This window comes from Gossypium hirsutum, chromosome A07, assembly GCF_007990345.1.
Source record: "Gossypium hirsutum isolate 1008001.06 chromosome A07, Gossypium_hirsutum_v2.1, whole genome shotgun sequence".
NCBI classification, from domain to species: Eukaryota; Viridiplantae; Streptophyta; class Magnoliopsida; order Malvales; family Malvaceae; genus Gossypium; species Gossypium hirsutum.
In genome coordinates this window covers 75,882,985-75,891,081 of record NC_053430.1, presented here as the reverse complement: position 1 = coordinate 75,891,081, position 8,097 = coordinate 75,882,985, and positions in this window count along the sequence as shown.

The following is an 8,097-nucleotide window of genomic DNA, read 5'->3' as shown; positions in this document are numbered from 1 at the left end:
CGGTAATCCTTCAGGAAAAACATCTGGGTATTCACAAACCACCGGCACAGATTCGGGTTTCTTGTCTAATTCTTTGTCATCCAGTACATACGCAAGGTATGCTTCGCACCCTTTTCTTACATATTTCTGGGCCAACATTGCTGATATTACAGCTGGCATCCCCTCCAAGTCCGTAGACTCAACTCGGATTACTTCGTTATTTGCGCACCTCAAATCAATAGTCTTGCTTTTGCAATTCACAACCGCATCATGCGCGGTCAACCAATCCAAACCAAGAATAACATCAAATTCATCAAACGGCAAAAGCATCAAGTCCGCCGGAAAACAGGAACCTCAAATTTCTAGGGGACATTTCTTACACACTTTGTCGACAAGCACGTAACGACCCAAGGGATTTGACACCCGAATTACGAACTCAGTAGACTCAATAGGTAAAGTCTTACTGGATGCTAAGGTTTCACATATGTAAGAATGAGTAGAACCGGGGTCAATCAAAGCAATTACATTAGTATCAAAGAGAGTAAAAGTACCGGTAATAACATCAGGCGAAGAAGCATCCTCGCGGGCACGTATAGCATAAGCTCTAGCAGGCGCACGAGCCTCGGATCTGGTCGTAGCATCTCTAGATCCTCTCTGACCACCACTAGCATTGCCCGTATTTCCAGATGGTCTACCTCGAGCAGTGGTAGCACCCGGTTTCCCACTCTGATTTTCATTCTGTTCAAACAACCTCGGGTAATCTTTAATGAAGTGGTCAACTGATCCGCACTTGTAACAGGAGCGGTCAGGGAATCTACAACTCCCCGAATGCCATTTACCGCAATATCGACATTTCGTTCTATCTCGACGTTCATTCCCAACACTGGCGACCGAAGTGCCTCGTGTACCCACAGGGGGTCGATCACGATCTCGTCTAAAAAGGCCCGAAGTGCCTCTAAACTGGCCCGCATCATCTCGAAATTTCTTCGATGCCTGTTGAAGAGACTTTCCCGAAGATCTTTTACGAAACTCTCCAGTTCCCTCATCAACTTTTTGTTTTTCTTTTCTAAGGTCTTCGGCTTTACAAGCTCGCTCGACCAGTACTACGAACTCTCGTATTTCAAGAACGCCAACGAACATTTTTATATCTTCATTCAGCCCATCCTCGAAGCGTTTACACATGATAGCCTCGGACGAAACACATTCCCGAGCGTATCTACTAAGTCTAACAAATTTTCGCTCGTAATTAGTAACTGACATGGAACCTTGCTTAAGCTCAAGAAATTCCTTCCGTTTTTGATCAACAAATCTCTGACTGATATACTTTTTCCGAAACTTAGTTTGGAAAAACTCCCCAGTTACTTGCTCTCGGGGCACAACAGAAGTCAGAGTACTCCACCAATAATAGGCAAAATCACGTAGCAAGGAGATAGTACACTTTAGGCATTCATCGGGTGTACAAGATAGCTCATCGAGTACCCAGATGGTGTTGTCCAACCAAAATTCAGCTTGCTCGGCATCGTCTCTATCCGTAGCTTTAAATTCAGTAGCCCCATGTTTTCGAATTCTGTCAACTGGGGGCTTATTTGACCTTATTTGGTCAGTTACCGGAGGTATTGTAGGTGCGGGGGTGGTATTAGTTGGGAATGGAGGTTGTGGGACAGCCGTATTAGTTCGAATGTATTGGTTGAACCAATCATTCATCACGCTATAGAAAGCTTGTCTAGCTTCATCATTCGGGTTACTAGCATTAGGTTGAGAGTCCGCCGGTGCTGTCCCTTGTGCGGGAGCAGGCGCTACACTCTCAAGATCATCAGCTACCTCTCGGTTGGGATCAGGATCCATTACTATAAATAAACACATTTACAATTGTCAGAAATCACCACACTATCAAGTAATCACATAAAATGGCATGTATAGCTAGACCCAACGCATTACGGTAGTCCTAGAATCGACTAAACCGTAGCTCTGATACCAATCAAATGTAACACCCCGAACCCGAGACCGACACCGGAGTCGAACACGAGGTGTTAACAGACTTTAAACCCCTTATAAAAAATATTTCCCAGACACTGCCAATCTGCGTACTAGTCGCTTTAAAAATAATATCCTGAGTTTCACAACTCGAAAATCAGTTTCGTGATTTTTTCCTGAAACTAGACTCGTATGCCCATCTACATATTTTTTTCTAGAATTTTTGGTCGGGCCAATTAGTACAGTTTATTAGTCAAAGTCTCCCATGTTACAGCGACCGACTACCCTGACCTTTTCGCATTACGACTTGGATATCTCCTTGTACAGTGCTCCAATACTGATGCCGTTTGTTTCTATAGAAACTAGACTCAGAGAGGAATCTATACATATATGGTATGACTCCTAATTATCTCTGGTTAATTTATAATGAATTTCCAAAGTTGGAACATGAAATCCAGAAACCGTTCTGGCCCTGTCTCACGAGAACCTGAATATCTCTTAACATACTGTCCGTATGATTGTTTCGTTACTTTCCTATGAAAGTAAATTCATCAAGGTTTGTTTACATAATTTATTCACTATTTAATTCCCTTCCTACAATTTTTAGTGATTTTCCAAATCTACATCACTGCTGCTGTCAGCATCTGCCTTTAAGGTAGACTTTACCTATTTCATGGTTTCCATGATTCAACTAGCCCTTTTTGCATAAATAGCACAATTTATGGAAGTGATTAACCATCCCCATGGCCAATCCTTGTCAAGCATATCCACACCAAATGATTATAACAATATACTCAAACACATATAAGCCATTTTCGCATGGCTATCCAAAATTTATACAAGTCCAAAGGGTCCACGACCCACAACAAACGGGTAGTCCTATACATGCCATTTCGAAGTTCAACCAAAATTGTACCAAAAGGGGGCTTTGATAGTGTGGGTGAATTTGACCTCAAGATCCCGAGTCCGATAGCTGGAGAACCAAATCTATAAAACAGAGGAGCAATGAAACGGAGTAAGCAATTTATGCTTAGTAAGTTTTGAGCAAGGAATTCCAGCACAACAAAAGTATAGCATTCATATAGCTAAACGGATAATTTCATATGCACAAATTTACGATATCGTACTTGCTTCACATTATCAACCCTTATGTACATACACAAAAGATCAACTCAGCCAAAGGCCGGTAGCTCGTTTATCAACTGAGCGAATACTTATTTGTAAGGGCTCAACTAAATTCAAGCACATACGAAACATACCTCAATGTTGGGATGTTTCGAGAGTATTAACTGGAATTTTACAGCAAGTTCATTCATTCCCAAATCACGTACCTTCGGAATTTAACCGGATATAGCTCCTCGTTCAAATGCCTTCGGGACATAACCCGGTTATAGTAATTCGCACAAATGCCTTTGGGACTTAACCCGGATTTAGTAACTCGCACAAATGCCTTCGGGCTTAGCCCGGAATTAGTATCTCGCACAAATGCCTTCGGGCTTAGCCCAGAATTAGTATCTCGCACAAATGCCTTCGGGCTTAGCCCGGAATTAGCATCTCGTACAAATGCCTTCGGATCTTAGTCCAGATATTGTCACTTAGCACAAGCCTTCGGGACTTAGCCCGGACAGCATTCAAATAACCATGCACATTTAACAATAAATCATGGCCCATTCGTATTTCATTTTCGTTAGCAAAACTCAAACACAAGACATTTATCATTCTTGCAAATTCGGCTCAATAGCCACACAAAGAGCATGATTTTAATTTGCTCAAAACATGATCTAATCACATCATAATTTAAGCTCTTTTACTCAAGAACTTACCTCGGGTGTTGTCGAACGATTCCGATAGCTATTCAACCACTTTTTCCTTCCCTTTATCGGATTTAGTTCCCCTTTGCTCTTGAGCTTAATTAAACAAATAAATTGATTTAATCATTTGAGCATCGAAAAGAGGAACACAAGGCACTTAGCCCATATTTATACATTAGACATTAAAGTCACATATGTACGGAATCATGAATCAAACTCAACATTTTAGCTAATTTTTCCCCCTTGGCCGAATATGCATGTCTATTTTGGGGCCGATTTCAACACTTAATACATTCTACAAGTATGGTCACTTGTATTGACTAAACACCCTTTTGTTTCAAGTTCAAAACTTGGCTAATACACACATATACACACTAGTAAAGCATCCTCTCCCTTTCCATCAATTTAACACATGCATTGCTCATTAACATGCAAAAGTTATATTCGGCCTTAGCACACAACTTGCTAGCCGATTCTTCTCCATTTAGCAACCAATGCACATATGTGCTCACTCAAAAATGCTAAAAAGGAGGTTCAAGAATCATCAAGCCACCATCACATGCATCATTAACAAGCTTCATATTTAGCATGCAATGGCATTAACACAAACTCCACCTAGGCCGAATCTTAACTCATCCTCATGCCTCATCACCACAACATCAAACATCAACCAAGAATGATGCATCCATGGCCGAGTGTCATTTCCATCACATAGCAAGATTTAGACCATGGGCTAGGTAGAACTCAAGCTAACAACTAAAACATGCATGCATCTCATGGAACATCATCAAACATACCTTAGCCTAGCTACATGCATGGCCGAACCTCTTCAACCTTTCTTCTTCCTTCCTCCTTAAAATTTTTGGCCAAGGATGAACCAAAGGATGAGCATTTTTTTTCTTTGTTTTTTCTTTCTAGTTTCGGCTAAATGAAGATGAGAAAGGATGAACAAAAATTTTCTCCTTTCTTTTCTTTAGCTCACGGCAATGGGGGGGGGAAACAACTACACACATTTTTTTTTGTATTCATCATACTCCTTTTCATTATTTTATGCCCATGCCCCTTATTTTATTTTTTTCCTACATACCTCACTAGGCCAACATGTTCCCAACATGTTTCCACCCATAGCATGGCCAACCACTAGCTCAAATTTTGGGTAATTTGACATGCAAACCCATCATTTTCACAACATGCATTAATAGACCATTTTAAATTAGCCTATCATATTTTCACCATGTCTCATATCAATCCCTATTTAATAATTTCTCATGCAATTGGCAAAATTGGAGAATGAAACTTCCACATACTCATGTACACACATAATAAGCATAGAATATGGAAATCAATTATTTTTATGACTCGATTTTGTGGTCCCGAAACCACTTCCCGACTAGGGTCAATTTTGGGCTGTCACAATCAGCCTCAGTTTAGCATCTTTCATTGTGAGTAAGTATTTAATGGTCACATGATTGGTAAAAACTGCAACTTTTGTACCTATGAGATAAGAACAGAGCTTTTCAAAAGTAAAAACTATAGCAAAGAGTCCATTTTTAGTTATCGTATAGTTAAGTTCAACTTCTATCAAAGTTCTGCTTGCATAGTTGATAGAATGAAACACTTTGTTTCTTCTTTGCTCCTTCACAGCTTCCACAACAAAATCTCTAGCGTCACATATGAACTCAAAAAGAGAGTACTAATCAGGTGCAACAATTATTGGAGCTAAGATTAACCTACTTTTTAATTCCTCAAAAGCTTCCAAACATGCTTTGTTAAACTTAAAAATGGTGTCTTTTTCTAATAATGAACACAAAGGCTTAGAAATTTTTGAAAAATCTTTGATAAACCTTTGGTAAAAACCGACATGGCCTAAGAAACTTCTAACTTTTTTCACACTAACTGGAGGAGGTAATTTTTCAATTACGTCCACTTTTTCTTTATCAAGGATTTTTTTGTTATAAGACAATTCCCTCTTTAACCATAAAATGACATTTCTTCCGGTTAAGGACAAGATTTTTCTCATCGCATTTCTTAAGTACCGTAGCCAAATTACTCAAATAAACATCATAAGTATTACCAAAAACAAAAAAAAAATTATCCATGAATACCTCAACAAAATTTTCTATCATATCACTAAATATTGCCATCATGTATCGTTGAAATGTGGCAAGTGTATCGCATAAACTGAAAGGCATTAACCTAAAAGCAAACGTACCGTACGGGCACGTAAAATTTGTTTTGTTCTGGTCTTCCAAGGTTACAACTATTTGGTTATATCCCAAATATCCATCTAAGAAACGGTAATATTTGTTACCTGCCAATCAGTCTAACATCCGATCCATAAAAGGTAGTGAAAAATGATCTTTCCGCTTGGCTTTGTTCAATTTTCTTTAATCTATTAAGATTCTCCAATCCGTGACCGTCCTCGTCAAGATTAACTCATTTCATTCATTCTCGACAATTTTGATTTGACCTTTTATTGGTACATACTTTATCGGACTTACTCACAAACTATCTGAGATGGGATAGATAATTCCCACATCTAACCATTTGATAACTTCCTTTCGAACTTCCTCTTTCATGATTGGATTGAGTCTCCTTTGCCTATCAATTCTACCTCTTTTTCTCTCCTCTAGGATAATTTTATGCATACAAAAGGAAGGGCTTATTCCTCAAAATATTAGCTATAGTCTAGTCGATCGCCTTTGATTAACTGATCTTCTTGGTGTTCTGTTAGTTCTATTGAAACAATCATAGGAAAAATAGAACTGTTACCCAAATAAACGTATTTCAAATAGGAAGGATGTACCTTTAGTTTTAGTTTAGGTGGTTCTTCGATTGACAATTTCAGTTTTGTGAATTCCTAAACTTCCAACTCTAATGGTTAAAACTGTGCTGGTTGAATATAGTCCCTCGGATTGGCTTTCATCAAAGCCATACTTCCATTACCTTCTTCATCTTCCAATGTTTGAGACCCTAAGGTGTTTTCCAGTGGGTCCTCTACCAAATTATTCTCCTAGAAATTAAGGTTTCTAGCTCTTCCATCACTAAACATTCGTCCGTCCGATCAGGAATTTCATCGCTTTAAGAACATTAAATGTTACCTGGTCATCTTGAACTTTCATTGTGAGATCACCTTTTCGCACATCTATTAATGTTTTTCCCATGGCTAAGAAAGGTCTCCCCAAGATGATTGACACTCTTGTATCTTCTTCAAAATCTAAAATATTAAAATCAGCTAGAAAAATAAACTTATCTACACATACTAGAACATCCTCGATCTTTCCTTCTGAGTATGCTAAAGATTGATTCGCCAGTTAAAATGTCACAGTTGAGGGCTTACTTCACCTATCCCTAATAGCTTGAAAAAAGACTAAGGCATAAAGTTGATGCTTGCTCCTAGATCGCATAAAGCTTTACCATAGTAAGATTCTTCAATATTAGAGGGTATAGTAAAGTTTACGGGGTCTTTCATTTTTAGAGGTAGCTTGTTTTGTAGGAACGTGCAACACTCCTTCATTAAAGCTATAGTCTTAAACTTACTAAGCTTCTTCTTCTTGGAAAAAAGGTCTTCATGAACTTTACATAATTGGGTATTTGTTCTAAGGCTTCTACCAATGGTATATTAATGTGAAGCTGCTTTAGAACATCCAAAAACTTCTTGAATTGCACCTCTTGTTTCTACTTATGTTTTTAGATTCTTTGAGGATATGGGGGTGATGGTACTTTGGCTTCCACTAGACAACTTTTTTGAAGAGATAAATCTGCATCTAAAGATGGCGTTAGCTTATTAAAATTCACTAGTCTATATTTTACCTCATCAGACTTCATATGTTCTGGTTCCTCTGGTGCAGGAATTTCAACTGTTGGCTAATCTTCCTCCTTCTCAAATACCCTACCTTTCTTGGGTTCCAAAGTCTCACCACTCCATAAAGCAACTACCTTACAGTGTTCCTTATCCAAATTCCTTGGATTTTTTTTATCGCTCTGTAACAACCCGTTTTTCAATGGTGTCGAAAATAGTGGTTTTAAGGCCATAAACTTGATAAGTAAGTTCGTAAATATTATTATTTAATATTTATGAGTCGAATATGGTTTTAAAAAGGGTTTTTTTATGATAATTTATGCGATATGAATTACTATTTAAGTTCAAGTGGTAAGACCCTAAGGTCAAGTGGTTTTAGAGAACGAGGTATACAACAGCCCAATTTTGGGTCTAGTCGGAACAATAGTCAGGACCACAAATCCAATGCAGAAAGACTTATATTTATTATATTTTTATGGTCTACAGTTTTATGGAATGATTTCGTGAAAATTTCGTTAAAAAATTTTGACG